Below are 19,969 nucleotides of genomic sequence, written 5' to 3'. Positions count from 1 at the left end.
GTTTCCCACCCCCTCCAACAAGGCCACACCTCCTAATCCTTCCCAAGCACTTCCACCAACTGCGGACCAAATTTTCAAATATACAAGTCTATGGGGTCCATTATCGTTCAAATCAATACAAGTGGTTTCTGAGAAAAGTGTTTGAGATACTGCCATAGCTGCTTAGGCCAGAGAGGAATTTGAAAAATTCAGAATTATGCCCAACCAGAACAATCAAAGATGCATTCCGTGAGGTTATGCTAGTGTAACACACAGAAAGTTAAGATGGCCAAGGCTGCTAGGTATCTACAATTCACAGGGTCCTTGAAACATGTTTCTAAAATCTCCTCATATTCCTTGACCCCAGGACATTGTTCTCTTTTGCATGGATGAAGCTGTTCTTTAGAAATATCTTAAAAACCCATGGCAGAAATGACAGTCCTAACATTTCATATAAATATGCAACATGGATGCTCATAGCCTTGAAGAAGACTGGGATATGTCTGTTGTCTTTAGTTTGCCTGAGCTTTCATTAGATTGATATGGAATGGTTATTTTATTATTATGGAGTTTTCAAATAGTCTCTATTAACTAGAAATTCACTTTTATTTTTATTCACATGTTTATAATTGTACTTCACATATACTCCAAGAGAGCAGAAGTTTGGAAAGGAATATATTTCATATGTGCATTTATGATTGCCATAATTATGCTTAATTTGTTCATGGTATATGACCCACAGTCAAAAGCCAAAATTACTCTATCACCCAACAGAATACAAGATATTCATTAAACATTGTCACAGAAATAAAGCAGTGATCTCCAACAGAAAGGCACCATCACAGTATAGCATCTAAGAGTGAACAGGGAATCACAGCTGCAGTATAGTGTCTACACCCAGGTAGATAGATAGACAGACAGACAGATATCAAGCTATATGCATCTTTTAAAATCTGTGAGAAACAGTCATTAAAATCACAGATTATCTTGCTAGCCAAGCATTTTTTTCTGTAAGGAAAGAGACCTAATTCAAACAAGCCTTAATTATACAGAACACTCAGTATAAAGTGGCATCTAACTGTTTTTCAAATTCATCCAGATAAGTTATGTTCACACACTAAACCTCATAAACTGAATCTTGTCAGGATATTGCATCACAAGAATCAAGTTTATCTTCCAAGTTGCACTATGTGGAGGAACCTATAAAAATTTTTATTGGCTTGACCACTTAAAATACTGAAACATAAATTTTAAATAGTTTTAATGAAATATTTTAACATTATTTCCTTTTAAAGCATTTAATTTAGCCAGAAGAACCTGAAGCATTGTAGTATAAGTTCTAACGACCACAGATGCCAATCTAAACTACTTTACCTAGCAAAACTATCTGTCACAGTTTAAGGAAAAAGAAAAGCTTTCACACAATACAAATGGGCTGAAAAGAACTCATGTACACCAAACCAGCACTACAAAGACTACTGGAAGCAATATTTCAGGCTGAATAAAAGAATAATCATAGCGAAGAAGCTACAGAAAGAAACAAAACTGAAAAAGCTGAAATACAAAACAGAACTAAGAAAATAAACAGCCCCCCCCCAAAAAAATCCGATAGCAACCAGCACGTACCTGTTGATGATAACTACCAGTATTAATGTCTCATTCCCCCAATCGAAAGACACGGGCTAGCTGAGTGGGTTAAGAAATATGATCTACCATTTTTCTGTCTAAGAAAAGACATACTTCACCTTGAAAGTGAACAGATGGATAAAGTCTTTCAAGAAAATGGGACCAGGAAGCAATTGGGTGTCACTATCCTAATTCCTGAAAAATAGACTTCACCAAAACTAACCAGAAGACATAAAGAAGGGAACTTTATTCTAATCAAGGGGAAATTAAGAAGACATTACAATCCTAAACATGTATGCACCAAACTCTGATGCACAAAATTTTATAAAAAGCATCCTACCATATTTGAAGCTGCAGATTAACTCAAATTCACACTCTACTATGGGGAGGTCATCTGGAAAAATACTAAAGAGAAACACATCAGAATCATTTTAGCTCATGTGTCAAATGGACTTAATAGATATCTACAATTTTTTTACTCAAACACCAAGCAATATCCTTTCAACTCAGCAGCCCAGAGAAGTTAACTCTAAAATAGACACATACAAAAAAAAAATCAACAAACACAGAGAAACCAAAATGATTGTACATTTTAATAAATCAGTATACCAGTTCATGGACATTAAACAACATACTACTTAATGGGTCAAAAAAGAAATTTAAAAGAAAAAATTTAAATTCCTGAAAGTGAAAACACAACAAACCTTAATTTCTGGGATACATTAAAAACAGCCCCAAGGGGAAATTTTATAGCTTTTAAATGCTTTTTAGAAAATCAAAAAGAGCACAGATAAATAACAGTGATGACCTCAGGAGTTTGGTAATACAAAAACAGAGTAGGCCCAAATTCAGTAGACAGACATAAATAACAAAAACCACGGCAGAAGATAATGAAGTAGAAACATGAACAATTTTTTTTAAATCAATGAATTTAATAACTGATTCTTTTTTTTAAAAGCTCAACAAAATTGACAGACTTTCAGACAAATTAATTAAAAGAAAGGAGACACCCAAATGAATAAATTTAGCAGTAGACACAACAGACACCACAGAGTGCAGGATATTGGCAGGGACTACTTTAAAACCTAGACTCTGCTGGACTGGAATACTTTCAAGAAGTGGATGAATTTCTAGACACATTCAAATGACCAAAATTAAACCAAGAAGAGACAACCAGCTTAAATAAACCCATAACAAACAAGGAAATTGAAACAGTAAAATAAAATCTCCTGACTAAAAAAAAAAAAAAAAAAAAAAAAAAAATAGGTCTATAGGGATGTATTGCAGAGTTCACTAGACTTTGAAAGAACAACTGATACTTCTCAAATTGATCAAAGAAAGAAAGAAAGAAAGGGAGGAAAGAAGGGAAGAAAGAGAAGAGAAGAGAAAGAAAAACAGAAGAAGCACTTTCAAATTCCTACGAAGACAGTATTATTCTAATACCAAAGCCAAGAAAGACAGAACAGAAAAAGAGAATTACATGGGCTACAAGCCAATATTCTAGATAATCAATAACAAATAAAAATAAAATGGGAGGCTGAAGTGGAGAGATGGCTCAGCAGTTAAGAGCACTTGCTGCTTTTACAAAAAGACCTGAGTTCAGCTCCCAGCACCCACATCAAGCAGCTCACAGCTGCCTGTAACCAGCTCCAACCCTCTGCTGCACCCACACACCGACATACCCATATACGCATGATTAAAAATAAAATAAATATTTTTTTCAAGCACTAGAAAGCCATCCTTAGCCAAGAAGTCATGGAGGTATCTCAATATAAACCCAGGAGGCTACTCAGCTGGCTCTCTGTGTGAGCTTTGTTTTAATTGTGCACGTGAGTTTCATGCTCTGGGGGTGCTTTCAGTCACATGAGAGATCGGCTCAGCAAGCTGCGCGCACCTCCACACACAGCAAAAGATAGCAAGTCGGCGGCAAAACAGACTCCATCCCAGCAAAATCCCTGATCCTAAATTTCCAGAGAAAAGAAACAGACTCAAAAGACAGTTGTTAAGGAATTCTGGCAGAATCTCTTCAGAAAGAGAAGCTAATAGGTATAATAAATGACCCAGGGCATGGATAGGAACAAATTATCTAAATAAACTTAAGGAGACATTATACACAAACCGTGGGCCCAAACAAATGGGAACCTGTAAAGTCACAGATGCAAACTCCCAGGCTGGCTCAGCCTGTTGGAAGCTGTTTAACCTCAGGCTTTCCTCTCCCTTTGTCAGAGTTATGAGCCTAGCCTCTTAAGCTATCACGTTTACAAATGTAAGCAGAATAACTTTATGAAGAGATATTCTGTCTTATTAAACACTGCCCCAGGACATAGTCCAGATTGCCCTCTTGGGAAAAGTGAATGAATATTGGAGCAGAAGGTTTACATTAGACTTTTTATTTAAATGATCATTACCACAGGCTCTTCAATCACCTAATGATTCGTTTGCTTAGCAAACCGAAAACAGAATGTTTTAAGGTAAACTTTAACTTACTACAAATCATAAAATTATTTCCATATAAAGTCTGTTTATTCAATGTGCTAAACTGTTATATGGTCCTTTAAAATTTATGGAAAGACGAAGAGTTGCCTGTTAGGAATACCTTTAAAAGCAGTATATACTTGAAAAAAAAATACTTCCCTGCTATAAAAACAGGATGCAAAAGGAATATCTGAGATATCCAAGACAGAGAATTGAATTACTACATCCAACAAGAGCCAAGATGATGTCATTTTACGTGGAGCCATGCTTAAAGGAAAGATTATAACTCTAAACTTTATCTATTAGACACTCATTATTTTAGCAGATTCTAAGACAAGAAGACATTTAGGATTTCTTCATGTACTGATGGTAAGGAATTTAGTGACTGGACTTCGAAAGTATGTTGCCTTTTCTCTGGTTTTTTAAATGCAAACAAATTGCTTAAAATGATATATTTATAAATGACCGTGGCTTCCAGCAAAAGACCATAAGGTTAATATCTTTACCTCCCTGGGACATGACTGTTAACTGTACATATTTTAGCCTCAGGCACCGTCATAGGCCTCTCTGAAAGGAACTGCAGATGTCTGGGTCAGCTGGCAACACCTCACATTCAACCACTGGGAAATTATCAGCCACAGATGCTGCATGCTGTCAAATACCAACGAAGTCCAGAACAAGGTTGTGTCGCTGCAGCAATAAACAGACGTGATTAGCTTCCCACAACACTTCAGTATGAATTAGCAAGAGAAGTTGTGTGAAGCACCAGAGTTCTATGGCCACCATCTGGAAGGTTCTAGAAAACTCTTTTCTAAATGGGTTTTTATAACCTCTATTAAATTTTTGAGTGTGTGTGTGTGTGTGTATGAGAGAGAGAGAGAGAGAGAGAGAGAGAGAGAGAGAGAGAGAGAGAGAGAGAGACCTCTCTGAATTTGTTATTTGGTACAAATATATATATATATATATACATACATAAATATTCAAATGGCTTATCTAGTGTATGCACATGTTTGAGAGTTCCTGTAAAACTTCACTGGGACATGTCAAAGGGTTATCAGTTTCAAAGAAAATACCACTTGTGAATAGTTTATTACAAGCCAGTGAATATGCAGTTAGTGACTCTGGTTTACTCCCAGTATCTCTGCAGCATTAGCTGGATGTGAAGTCATCGCCACCCTCCTCTTTTTGCCGAGCCAAATATTCAGGAACATAGATAACACAGACGAAGGGTGATGTTTGTCTTCTAACTAGAGCTACCACGTGAAGTTATTCATTTCAATTCATCAAGACACAGTATATTTTCCTGACTATGTGCCAGGAGACTGTGTGAAAATTATGAACTTAGAGATCTCTAATGAAGCCTTTTATCTCTTTAGATTTAAGAACCACCCAACACAGGATAGAAGTGAAATATCTTCCGCTTGTGTCATACATGTATCAAAGTCTATAAAGCTGACATCACATATGACTACCATGACTCGGATGCTAGTTGCTTCAGTTTTGATAAGAAACAAAGAGAAAAACTGGAGATTTCCATGTGAGCATAGTGGATATTATAGACCCGCAGGTCTAAGTGCTACCCTGATGACACACACTCTTTAAGTGACTGTTTTCATCATTACTCCCACTTTTGGCAAGTATGATATGGTTCATACCACAGACTCCAACTTAAATGAAATAATGTGAGGGAAAAATAGTGAGTTATTTGGTTGTCGGCTTTTAAATTCCAAATCATTTGATATGCACATTCTATCCTTTCCAATCTCAAAAGAAGAAGAAAAATGTACAATTTGAAGATCAAGTAATACCTAGGACATGTATTTATTTGCTAACTCAATCATCAGAAATGGATATGTGATGTGGACATAACTATCACTTCCAGTAAGCTAAAGAGAGCTTAGATGTGTGTGATTTGTCTAGGACTATGGAGGTAGCCATCACTGGAAGTATATTTTTGACTGAAGACTCTAAAGATAACCATATCCAAGTTTTCCAGTAACACCATAGCACATCTTTACACCACACTCAGTAGTCTTTTGGGCTGAAAAAGCAATGTTTGGCAAGGCTGAGTGTATAACATATAACTCAGCACATGACTCTGGGGTACCACTGTGCATTTCCATCTTACAAGGTTCATTGCAAGATAAGGAAGCAGCCAGAAGATTGTCAGTAAATCCTCAAGTGTCATTCACAGAAAACACCACAGAGCCATTAATTCTAGCCTTGGCAAAAGTGTATCGACTCTTGCTTTACTTTCCCCTTTCTGGTTTTCATTAAAAGATGGTGCATGTGTAAATCAAAATGCAGGACTTCAAAGTGACTTAAAAATACAACATGACCAAGGGGACTAGTCTTTATCCTATAAATGCAACACCCATTATAGAACAAATTATGTCCAATTTTGATGTCATATGTCAGTGAAATTTTACTCTATTTTAATTAGAAGAACAAAGTATTCTGAGTCCTTTGCTGTGTTTTTTATAAGTAAGTATTAACTCAGGAGGCAGAGCCAGGCAGATTGATGTGAGTTCAAGGCCAGCCTAGTCTACAAAGAGAGTTCCAGGACAGCCTTACCCAGAGAAATCATGTCTCAAAAAAAAAGTAAACATTAATCTTTAACATATACATTGTGTAAGTGCGCGTGTGCACGCACGTGTGGGGGGGGTCAGTATAACACCATGCTTATCAAAAGCTTTACAGAAAAAAAACTGACCAAAATTTCAATAGCTATGTTGCCTTGTAACATTCTTAAACCATATCTCAGTTTTATTTATAAGCTAGAGGCTTGTAGAAATGGTACCCACCACAAGCTTTACTATGAAAACAAAAATCAATTACTCGAAACAGTAAGTATGGTACAAGGTAAGAGCTAAATATAATTACAGAGACTGCATTGCTTTAAAATGAGCACCTATGCCATTGCCTATATGGAATCTTAATAAGCATGGAATAGAACATGATGATGATCATGAGCAATTATCATAGTCACATTAATTACATTATTGGTCATTATCATGTGTCATCATTTACTCATAAGCCAAACCTGTGACTAAAGACACCAGCCAGATTTTCAGATACACGGGAATAAGATGGTAAGGAACGTGAAGCCACATGAACGGACCATTATACAGTGATGGATACTGAGGAATTTTGAAAACAAGTACACATAAAACAAGAGGACAGCGTACAAATAAACCTGACCGTAGAAGCAGAGAGAAAGTTTACCTAACCCAAACACACAGGCAGGCCTTGTGAGTGTCTCAGAAAATTGTTTCAGCCAGATGCCAGAGTCTGAAGCTTCAATATGAAAAGAATGGTCCCACTGAGAAAACAAGCTTTGATTCTGTTTTTATCCTCGGTTAGAACAGCCTTCGTGCCTGGGTGTGCCAACACTGTGCTATAAGTTTTAGAATTGAATGTGGAAACTGGGAAGTTGGTATTTTTTAGTTCGGATAAGGCGCACATACTAAGAGACGGCAGGGACAACACATCTTCAGGATCTGTGGAATCTTCAGGAGAACTCATGTTTATGACTTTCATAAGTTTTGATCTGGGTAGATACATCCTCCAGTGTGCCTACACTAACACGTAGGAATAATTGAAGATGGGTCCCCGGAGACATTTGGTCTACGTGGTCAGAACAGAAAGGGGTAGTAAATCACTGGGGAAAAGCGGATTCTTGGCCATTAGACATTTTCATGGTCCAGCAACTGTGTGAAGCACCTTTTAGCAGTATGAAGTCCAACTATGAACCATATTTATTTTCCTAGTAAAATAAAGTATAATAAGGTAAAAAAAAAAAAACAGAGTTGGTCAAAACAAACCAACAGAAAGAGCACAAGGAAAGTACAAGAACCTGAGACCCACTTGTTTGCACACTCAGGATTCCCATAGAAATACTAAACTTAAAGCTCTAATGCGTAAACAGAGGAGTTCAAGCTCATCACACTAAAGCACCTATGTACTTTTTCGTACTAGTTTTTTAATTTTGTATTCAGTGTGCACATATATATATATATATATATATATATATATATATATAAATGCATACACCTATACACCTACATTAAGTGTTCAGTCAGTGATTCACTTACAAGTGGTACCTTACCGTTTTCTTAAGCAAATGACACATATTTTTTTTTTGATTTCTATTTTTTTTTTATTAATTTATTCTTGTTACATCTCGATGGTTATCCCTTCCCTTGTATCCTCCCGTTCTTCCCTCCCTCCCATTTTCCCCTTACTCCCCTCCCCTATGACTGTTCCTGAGGGGGATTACCTCCCCCTCTATATGTTCATAGGGTATCAAGTCTCTTCTTGGTAACCTGCTGTCCTTCCTCTGAGTGCCATCAGGTCTCCCCCTCCAGGGGACATGGTCAAAGGTGAGGCACCAGAGTATGTGAGAAAGTAATATCCCACTCTCCACTCTACTGTGGAGAGTGTTCCGTCCATTGGCTAGATCTGGGTAGGGGTTTAAGGTTTACCGCCTGTATTGTCCTTGGCTGGTGCCTTAGTTTGAGCGGGACCCCTGTGCCCAAATCTGCCTATCATAATGTTCTACTTGTAGGCTTCTAGGACCCTCTGGGTCCTTCTACTTTGCCTTTCTCCCATGATTCTCTCATCTAGAATCCCACTAGAATGTCCTCTCCTCTGTCTCAGTTTCCTGGTAAGTGAAGGCTTTCGTGGGACATGCCCCTTGGGCTAATATGCAGATATAAGTGAGTATATACCATTTGAGTCTTTCTGCTTCTGGGTTAACTCACTCATTATGATCATTTCTAGCTCAATCCATTTATCCACAAATTTCGGGAAGTCCTTGTTTTTAATAGCTGAATAGTATTCCATAGTGTATATGTACCACAGTTTCTTTATCCATTCTTCTATTGAGGGACACTTCGGCTGTTTCCATGTTCTGGCTATTATGAATAAGGCTGCTATGAACATGGTTGAGCAAATTTTCTTGTTGTGTGCTGGAGCATCTTCTGGATATATTCCAAGGAGTGGAATAGCTGGGTCTTGAGGAAGCCCTATTCCCATTTTTCTGAGATAGCACCAGATAGATTTCCAAAGTGGTTGTACTAGTTTGCATTCCCACCAGCAATGAAGGAGTGTTCCTCTCTCCCCACATCCTCGCCAGCATGTGGTGTCGCTTGAATTTTTGATCTTAGCCATTCTGATGGGTTATAAAGCAATAGTAATTAAAACAGCATGGTACTGGCACAGCAACAGGCTGGTTGATCAGTGGAATCGAATCGAAGACCCAGATATGAATCCACACACATATGGTCATTTGATTTTTGACAAAGAAGCTAAATCCATTCGATGGAAAAGGGATAGCATCTTCAACAAATGGTGCTGGTCTAACTGGATGTCTATGTGTAAAAAAATGCAACTGGACCCATATTTGTCACCTTGTACAAAACTCAAATCCAAGTGGATTAAAGACCTCAACATAAAACCAGAGACACTAAGTCACTTAGAAGAAAAAATGGGAAAGAGCTTGGAACATATTGGCACAGGAGACAACTTCCTGAACAGAACACCAACAGCCCAGACATTAATGTCAACAATTAATAAATGGGACCTCATGAGGCTGAGAAGCTTCTGTAAGGCAGGAGACACTGTAAAGAGAACAAAGCGACAGTCTACAGACTGGGAAAAGATCTTCACCAACCCTAAGTCTGACAAAGGTCTAATATCCAAAATATATAAGGAACTCAAGAAATTAAATACCACCAAACCAAATAACCCAATCGAGAAATGGGGCATGGAACTAAACAGAGAATTCTCAACAGAGGAATATCAAATGGCTGAGAAACACTTAAAGAAATGCTCAACCTCCTTAGTCATCAGGGAAATGCAAATCAAAACAACTCTGAGATTCCATCTTACACCCATCAGAATGGCAAATGACACATATAAAATAAAATCTCATGTGAGGGAAACTTTTTAATTGAAAAGTAATTTTAATGTAGAAGAGTAGCCACACCAGATTAAATGCAAATCCTTCACTGATAAACTCACATAAAATTTTAAAATATTAAAAATATTTCTACAGGCCAGGTGTGAAGGTGCACACCTTTAATCCCTGCTCTCAGAAGGCAGAGGCAGGCAGATCTCTGTGAGTTTGAGGCCAGCCTGGTCTACATACATATATATGTATGTATTAAGTAGCCCAAAGTTAAGGCGAAAAAAGCCACAGCTTAGCTTGAAACCCAGATGTGTCTCTAAAGTCCAAAGCGAAGGAAGCAGGCATTTGCTGGAACCCACAGGTAACACCAACAGTACATACACTCATTTCATGGGAAGCTGGTTATCATAGAAAATGTGCTAGTTAGTATTTTGTCAACTTGACGCAAGCTAGAGTTGTCTGAGGAGAGGGAGCCTTGACTGGCTACAGGTAGGGGAGACTTCATCCCTGTAATGGGATGTGGTCCTGGGAGGTCTGAAGCTGAGTAGGGCTATGGAGCGCCAACTAGTAAGCAGTGTTCCTCCAGAGTCTCTGCTTCCGTTCCTGCCTCCATGTTCCTACCCTGAGTCCCAGCCCTTACTTCCTTCTGTGATGGACTAGTAAGCTGTACGGTAAAATAAACCCTTTCCTTCCCAATTTGCTTTTGCTCATGGTAACAGAAGTCAAGTTAGGACAACAAGGTTGTTGGTAGATTGTCTCCAACAGCACCAGGTTCCTGACATAATAGCTTCCATTGGCTAGTTCATTAAAATGTAGAATATACATATTCAGTCTCGATTTTTGTAGACCTGAATGGTTTGAAACAATTGTTTAGTTATTTGGATTTTTTTTTAAGTGCATGAGCAAAAGCTAAATATTTGGTTTAGAGTATGAAATATTAACATAGATACTTTCTATATGTATGAACTGACTACAGACAGAAATACTTATTTTAAAAGCTATGAAGTTATAGAGAGCTTTGGGTGACTCATGAGGCAGCAAACTGTCTCTTGTCATTTTCTCATTTGGGAAGCTGCTAACTTGCACTTCCTGTCTACTCGGGTAATTAATTTTATTCCTTTCCAAGTCTCTGATGTGGTTGAAGACCAGATAGTTTAGTTTTACAATTAAGCTTAGTTGTTTAGGAGCTACGATGTTTTTAGGTCTAGATTGATATTTTAAGCTGATAAAGATGAGATATGACAGATATTGACTTACATTCAGAATTTTAGATGTACCAAGATAGGAAAGATGTTTTCTTCAAGGCTGCCAAATACAAATAGCCAAAACACTATGAATGTAACATTTATATAATTCCTGATTGTTTCATGGATCTTCTTGCTAGAGGTAATCTATTTTATATATGTGTAATAATATAAATGTATATGTAAAAAAGAAAAATAATAAACAAAAAACCCATAAAGTTCCAAGAGTTCAACTTATCTTTTAAAGTGCCCTGAGCACTATACTTCATGTGCATATACCTGAATGCAATGTAGCCCCGCATGCCGGAGCCCACACTTTCTCAGAGTCGCAGTCTCTCTCGAGCACACCTGTGAGCATTTGTCTCCTTCTGCTTGTATGATGCTCCTGGGCCTGCAATGTCTTTGTCCATGTGGTTTATATCGATTAGTTATCCTCATTGTCCCCTAAACAATACCACATAACAGCTATATATTTGCAATGTAGAAAATTGTAGGTGATGAAGAGACAATAAAGTATATGGAGAGATGGATATGAATAACATAAAAGCACACTACATGTTATAGGAGAGGCCTTGAGCATCCACAGATTACTGAAAAGATGACAGGTGACTCTTTAACTTAAAGCTATGTATTAACAATAATATGTTCCAGAGCAGAAAGCTACTTTAGTCTTCTGAGCACTGGAGATGTGACTCCATGTCCATATTATCCCAAATATCAAAGGAAAATGTAATTGGCAAATCCAATTCAAAACAGCTATTGGTTTATTACTTACGCACCACGAAGCACATGTTGTAACCCAATGCCCAGGGAAAGGGCGTCTTTGCTTTAAAGGAAAAACAAGGGGAAGGCAACGACTGTGAATTAAAGAGCCGTTTCTCACTAAAGTCATAGTGAGACAGAAAGGGATGGTGCTAGGGGGTGCATTTTATTTCCTAAGTATTAGTTACTTCTATTCTGAGGGGGAAAAAAAAGAGTTTTGCATCTCCACTCCTCTGCAGGCTGCCACGATGGTATAGTGACAGTGACTTCTGTCTCCATCATCACACTGTTCTGATAATGTACTACTGACCTTGCACACACAAGCTCAGACCTTTGCGCAGGGCTGTGACAACACAAAGACTGCAAAAAAAAATCATTGCAAGGAATTTCACTTTTGCTATCATCATTGTTGCCATTGTTGTCCATGTTGTTGTCATCATCAACTGCCTAAGTTCTGGTAAGGAATTCTACTTTCATGTCCTCTCCTCTTCAGTGTTCTGTTGAATAATGGGATTTTTTTGTTTGTCTTGTTTTGTTTTTTGAGACAGGGTTTCTCTGTGTAGCCCTGCCATCCTGAAACTCGCTCGGTAGACCAGGCTGGCCTCAAAGTCAGAGAGATCCACCTGCCTCTGCCTCTGCCTCCCAAGTGCTGGGATTAAAGGCGTGGGCCACCACCACCCTGCTACATCCAAAAGGTGTGGTGGGGATTGGGGAGGGTTGGAGAGATGGGTTAGCAGTTAAGAGCACTGGCTGCTCTTGGTGGGGACCCGGGTTCATTTCTCAGCACCCACATGGCAGTTCACAACCTCCAGTGACTGCAGTCCCATGGGATCCAACACCTTCTGGCATCTGCGGGCACCAGGCACACATGTGGTACACAGACATACATGTAGACAAAACACCCACATACATTAAATAAATAATCATAAATAAATTATCTATTTAAATCTTTTTTTTTTTAATGAGACTCTTGAAATGGCAAAAGGGGACATATGAAAAGGGCGAAGCTAGCCGGGCATGGTGGTGCACGCCTTTAATCCCAGCACTCGGGAGGTGTGAGTTTGAGGCCAGCCTGATTTACAAAATGAGTCCAGGACAGCCAAGGCTACACAGAGACGCCCTGTCTTGAAAAACAAAAAATAAAAAAATAAAAACCAACCAAACAACAACAACAACAAAAAAGAAGAAAAAAAGAAAAAGGCTAAGCTAAACAACTGGGTTTTTTTTTAATGTATACAAGACAAAAAGAGCAGAAGACAGTGAAGGGGTCACCTGCTGAGGATCTAGGAAGCATTGAGGAAGAGAATCTGGGGAGGACTCAGGGGCAGGAGCTGGGGAGGACTCAGGGGCAGGAGCTGGGGAGGACCCAGGGACAGGAGCTGGGGAGGACCCAGGGACAGGAGCTGGGGAGGACCCAGGGACAGGAGCTGGGGAGGACCCAGGGACAGGAGCTGGGGAGGACCCAGGGACAGGAGCTGGGGAGGACCCAGGGACAGGAGCTGGGGAGGACCCAGGGGCAGGAGCTAGGGAGGACTCAGGGGCAGGAGCTAGGGAGGACTCAGGGGCAGGAGCTGGGGAAGACTCAAGGGCAAGACTGGGGAGGACTCAAGGGCAAGAGCTGGGGAGGACTCAAGGGCAAGAGCTGGGGAGGACTCAAGGGCAAGAGCTGGGGAGGACTCAAGGGCAAGAGCTGGGGAAGACTCAAGGGCAAGAGCTAGGGAGGACTAACGACCAAAGAGATGAACCTGGCCTTTGAAGCTACTCCTTCCCTGGGGAGATTTGATCAGCTGCTGCAAGGCTAAGAAGCTGAGGGACTCTGTGTCTGTCCTGCAGAAGTGAAGCACAAGATGATGACGTTCAGGACACTAACTTTCTTTGAGTGAGTGTAAAATACAGCTGGACGTAAACCCGAATACTCCAGTATTTACATAAAACAGAAAAGAGTGAAATATTCCAATTAAGAGGGGGAAAGTGAAGATGCTTTTTTTTTTCAAACTGACATACTTGAGGCAAAAAAGATAAAGTTGGATGTCAAAGCAGGATGAATGCTACGTTGTTGCTATGGTGCGGCTGTCTCCACAAACTCTTGTGGAAACTTAATCCCACTGTGCGGCCTTAGCAGGTTAGGTAATGAGAGGACATGCACTCCTGAGTCAGGGATTAGTGGATTATTAGTTAACGGGTCATCTCAAGGGCAAGTTTTCATAAAAGCCAGTTTGGCTCTGTCTCTAGCCTGCACCTCTGTCACCCTGTCATGCCCTGTTCTACTTTAGGACTTTGCAAAGTCCCTCAGTCAGCAAAAAAGAAAGCCAGGAGAACCTCAGCACACACCTAGCTCCCTGGTGTTGATTTCCCAGGCTCCAGTGCTGTGAGCTAAATAATCTTCTTTTACTCCAAAATTACCCAGTCTTGGGTATTTTGCTATGACAACACAATTAGAACTAATGTCAATGAAAGTCTGAACAAAATAATTGACCTTCCTTATAACCATAGAGCAATTTTCACTATGTTTCTAATGACTCAAATCTACAGTATTCTCTAGCCAATTAAGATGCTATATGTTTGCTGCCCCTGACTATTCCCCTGTTATCCCAGTATTGGAGGGCCTAAGGCAGGAGAAACTCAACTTTGAGGCTAGTCTAGACTACCTAGTGAATTCTGGGCTATCTTGAGATAGTCAAAATCTCAAAATACAAAACCTAGATGCAATGGTACAGTGGAATGTTTTTCTTTTCTTTTCTTTTCTTTTCCTGTTTGTTTGTTTTTAAAGACAGGATTTGTCTACATAGCTTTGGCTGTGCTGAAACTTGTTCTATAGACCAGGCTGGGCTTCAAGCTCATAGAGATCTGCCTGCCTCTGTTTTCTGAGTGTTGGGATTAAAGGTGTATGCCATCACAGCCTGGTGGTACAATGAATTTTCAGAAAAATTCTCTAAGCTAGAAATTAATGTCTATACCTTAGCATCTAAAAATTCAATGGGAGACTAAATAGGAATTCCAGCAGGTGTTTGCTTTACTCTGCATTGTAAAATTAAAAAAGCAACTCCAAATTTATCAGGAAATAACGAGGGCTAAAATTATAATGATGTTGAGACATTCACAAAACTGCACTAATTAAATACTATGGTATTGGTACAGCATGGGTTAATAGGCTTGTTTGGGGGAGGGGGTGGCTCTCATTCATCACTGGACACGGATTCCTGACAAAGATGACAGCACAAAACAGCAAAGAAAGATGATGCCACATTTCCACTGTATGCCTTGATGGAAAAGGCAATAAAGCCTGGATGTGCCTCAGGCCAAAGAGAAAAGTGGGGAAGACAACAACGTAGCTTCTGAGAGATACTGCTAGAGGTTACTCTGCAGCTGCGAAGTAGAGAAAGGCCTCCTAAAAAGAAATGCGAAAAATACTTTTCAAACGGGTGGATGTGCTGGAATATGTGGATTCTGGGCTAATCGTGACAGTTGATACGCTGAAGCACATTTGGATTTGTTACACACAAGATACGTTTGTCATCACTGTGGCAAAATGCCTGACGGAAACAGCCTGAGGGAGGAAGTGCCTATGTGAGCTCGTGAGTTCCAAGTCTATGTCCGTGGTTGCTTAGCCCCATGCACTCGAGCAGAGTCCCTCGGCAGGAAGAGCCTGAAGTGAACTCTTAGCACTCCTTGGCAGAGAGAAAGGGGCTACAAAGACTCCACAGCAGATACAGCCCCTAAGGTCACGACCCCGGGGATCTACTCTTCTGCCTGGGCCCCACTTCTTCCCTTGCATCAGACCTCCCAAAACAGACATCTCGTTAGGAATCCATCAAGACTTTAATCCATCTACACTCACTGCGTCTCATAATCCTCTAGACTTTCTTAATCCAATCAACTTGGCGATCATAGCAACCGTCACAAGCCTCCCCTTTGCAAAAGCCTTCGAAAAGAGTTTGAGGCGCAGAATAAACCAACGGGGGAAAGCTAACGCTTTTAGACAGTAACGTGGGCGAGGAGGTAGATGCATTCTTCACAGCAGGGTACAGTATCTTAACTGCCCGCAATAGGATGTGTTCAACATTCTTGAATAATGAGGGGCTGGGGTGAAAGCCTCCTTGAGAACCCGTGCCTAGCAGGGTTGGCAAGAAAGGAAAGTCTACCTCTGATGCTGCTCCTTGTGAGATGAACCTAAGGCTCCTGCTTCTAGAGATTTCTTCCAGCAGGTTGTATTATTTTCAGTGTTGTGGAGCCTTTGGAAGGTGGAGCCTGGTTAGGGAAAAATAGGTCACTGGTAGTGGCCTTTCGAATGTTTTACTTTCCCCTGGTTCCAGCCATGCTCTCTGATAACTGGCCAGCTGCCATGCAAGCAGCTCTACTGCTACTGGAAGGGACACAAGTCATACCTGCAACCGTGCCTTGCCCCACAACAGTAAACTGAAACCTTTCTGAAGCAATGACTTTTTTTTTTAAATGCCTCCCCTAACTCAGGTTGCCTCTGGTGGATAATTTGGTCACTAAAAGTGAGAAAAGCAATTGCTAGGTTACTTATATTTGAAAGCATATAGAGCAATAGGATTTATAACATTGATAAAAAGTAAATTAGATAGGAATGTTTTTGGAACATGTTAGAATAGTCCTCATTTGGTCATTCATTAAGCATACACTCCTATAACAAACACCTGAAATAGTCATCTATGGGGAGAAAAGTTCGGCCCACAGATTTTTATCTATGGTCCTATTCTTTTTATACCTGCAGTATCAAGAAATCATTTACCTCATGAGTAGGATGCTAAAGTTCCATTACATCCCTCAAGAGCATACAACTATAACTGCCCACTAGGCCTCATATCTTAAGGTTTCTACCACTCTCTAATAGCACAAAGCTGTGGCCAAACTTTTAACACATGGGCCCAAGAAGAATATTATAAATGCGAATTATGGGGCCATATAAAACTCCTCCACTTACAGGTAAGCAACCAACAGTGACAGATATACACAGGACGTGTTAAAAAAAAATACTTATGAGCTGGTCGTGATGGTGCACCCCTGTAATACCAGCCCTCAGGAGACAGAGCCAGGCAGATCTCTGTGAGTTTGAGGCCAGCCTGGTATATAAAGAGAGTCCAGGACAGCCAAGGTCACATAGAGAAACCCTGTCTCAAAAAAGAAAGAAAGAAAGAATAAAGAAAGAAACAAAGAAAGAAACGAAGAAAAGAATGTTTATGAAGGCATTATTCATGATATAAAGCACTTTGAAATATAAATGTCAATCAATCAATGGAAATTATGAGTTATTTTCACACCTGGGAATTCCATGCTATAAGGAAGTTGAAAGAATTGAACTCAAATGGCACTATAGGATGATTCTTAGAAGCAAAACCTTTGATATACAGAAGCCAATTTACAAAAGAAAAATCTATTTAACTTACATAAATAGTTTTAATTGGCTAAACAGCTGGGATTATGAGCACATACTTGGGTATGTTTATAAATAAAAGCAAAGAGATTCTTATGATATTGGTTAGGATAGTGGTTTACTTTAGGCAGCAATTGGAAAAGAAGATACGGGGTGAGGGTAGAGAGAAGAGAAAATACACCACTTCCTAACCTAGTGGTTATATCATCAGGCTGTATCTTTACTTCATGGACTATGTGTGTGTGTTATATTTCTCAGTCTGAAAGTCCTTAAACAGTTGTTTGCCACATTAGAGCTGAAATTAAAATGGTAACATATATAGCTATTTGAGATAATGATGTATATGAAAATGAGCAAATAAATATTAATTTGGCAGGATTAACTTTGAGAAACAGCCAACAATTATTCAGACAAGCAAATAGTATAATAATAATATCAAATATAATAATAGCTAAGGCATATAAATTGTCAGATATTATGTCAAGTACTTTATACATAAACAGTTAATCTTACAAATTGTATACGGAACAGACATATATGAATGCACATCCTCCTGTCTGAGTATGAGTCATGGGGATGCTATTTGTGAAAAAAGACAACATGAAAAGATGCCGTGAGTGATCATCTCTGCTCCCAAGGGTGTGGACCTTTCTCAACATCACAGGTGTCAACAAACAAAAACTCCTGTCAAGGACTTGATGCCAAACAGTCAAGGAGAGATTAGCTGTTTTAAAAGAGACCAAGTATCTATCCATCAGGTCAGGGCGGGGCCAGTTGGAAACATAGTTTGAAAAGAGTGAAATTCAAAGAATAATTTTAAAATCTTAATCTCAATTATTCTACAATTCTTCTACCATTTTAGGTATCTCTTCCTCTGCATTAAAAGTCTTCCTCAATATTCGTGTCTACAACGTATTTCTTCTTAACTTTTAAGATCCTCACATACTTTCAAGCTTTGTCTTGTACTAGCTGGTACTATACCTAGTCACGTGGGGGTCACCATCTCACACAGCCAACAAATGCACCAGGGTAGAAATGATACCCCAGCCCAGAAAGACACCCTTAAGCACGTGGACTTTCCGGTGTTAAGGGTGTCTAGGGCTACACTGCAACTCATTTCTACTTCTGAGACTTAAAACTCATCGGGAACTATGCTGTACATGATAACAACTTAAATATGCAGTCTACAACTTGGCAAAAGTAAAGCTTCCTTAGATATGTCGACTGAACAGTCAGCTAGGGTGGTTGAGTATTTCCTTTAAGATTGGTCGGATCTGGTGTGGACTGACTGAAGCTGTTGGACCCCCCCCCCCAGCGCTCTCCACACATAAAATAACTGCAAACGTAGGAAGTTATTCCTCCTGTGACTTTGATTTAAAAATCAATATGTGCCAGTATCAAGTTATCAACTGGGGCATGGGCAGCTTACTTACTATTGGCTACAGGCACTGAAGAAAATGACTCTCAATCCTCCTCCTCCAGAAACCACTAACTGGTAAGCTCCCCACCCCACTCAGTTGATAACTCTACACTGATGCCAATGCAAACAGCTCTAGTTAAACTTAGTGGGTCATTTGCTTCCCATAAAAGAGGGAGCAAAAGGATATGGAATAAGATGGGGACTTGTAAGAAAGATTACAGGGTTCAGAGGGCATGAGATGGGGTTAATGAGATCACAACACATTAGCTACATGAATGAAATTATCAAATAACTAATTTAAGAACATTAACATTACTATTCTCCCATGCTTCTCTCATCTAGCGTCCCAATAGGATGTCCTCCCCTCTGTCCCAGCTTCCTGGTAAGTGAAGGCTTTCGTGGGACATGCCCCTTGGGCTAGTGTCCAGATATAAGTGAGTATATACCATTTGAGTCTTTCTGCTTCTGGGTGAACTCACTCATTATGATCATTTCTAGCTCAATCCATTTATCCACAAATTTTGGGAATTCCTTGTTTTTAATAGCTGAATAGTATTCCATAGTGTAAATGTACCACAGTTTCTTAGTCCATTCTTCTACTGAGAGACACTTAGGCTGTTTCCATGTTCTGGCTGTTATGAATAAGGCTGCTATGAACATGGTTGAGCAAATTTTCTTTCTTTGTGCTGGAGCATCTTCATGGGAGAATGGCAAAGTAGAAGGATCCAGAGAGTCCTAGAAACCTACAAGTAGAACATTATGAAGGGCAGATTTGGGCCCAGGGGTCCCGCTCAAACTAAGGCACCAGCCAAGGACAATACAGGCAGTAAACTTTAAACCCCTACCCAGATCTAGCCAATGGACAGAACAGTCTCCACACTTGAGTGGAGAGTGGGACATGACTTTCTCACGTACTCTGGTGCCTCACATTTGACCATGGCCCCAGGAGGGGGAGACCTGGTGGCACTCAGAGGAAGGACAGCAGGTTACCAAGAAGAGACTTGATACCCTATGAGCATATACAGGGGGAGGAAATCCCCCTCAGGAACAGTCATAGTGGAGGGGAATAAGGGGAAAATGGAAGGGAGGGAAAAAGGGGAGGATACAAGGGATGGGATAACCATTGAGATGTAACAAGAATAAATTAATAAAAA

At 39.8% G+C, this 19,969-nt stretch overlaps 1 long non-coding RNA gene across 2 annotated transcripts in view; it reads right to left on the bottom strand.

The window, feature by feature from the left end:
- Positions 1–19,969, bottom strand: part of LOC311583350 — a 90,120-nt gene that overhangs the window by 16,936 nt on the left and 53,215 nt on the right. The window contains exons 3-4 of one of the 2 annotated variants that reach the window (XR_014774468.1): positions 16,140–16,245; positions 11,982–12,494 (exon numbers count right to left, since the gene is read on the bottom strand). The exons of the other annotated variant lie outside the window; for it this stretch is intronic. This is a non-coding gene — a long non-coding RNA (uncharacterized lncRNA). Of the gene's footprint in view, positions 1–11,981; positions 12,495–16,139; positions 16,246–19,969 lie in introns of those variants that run through there. 2 annotated transcript variants of the gene reach the window in all.

This window comes from Acomys minous (assembly GCF_964271855.1).
Source record: "Acomys minous genome assembly, chromosome: 14".
Taxonomy (NCBI): Eukaryota; Metazoa; Chordata; class Mammalia; order Rodentia; family Muridae; genus Acomys; species Acomys minous.
Note: the sequence above shows the minus strand (reverse complement) of the source record. Positions and strands in the feature narration are given on the sequence as shown.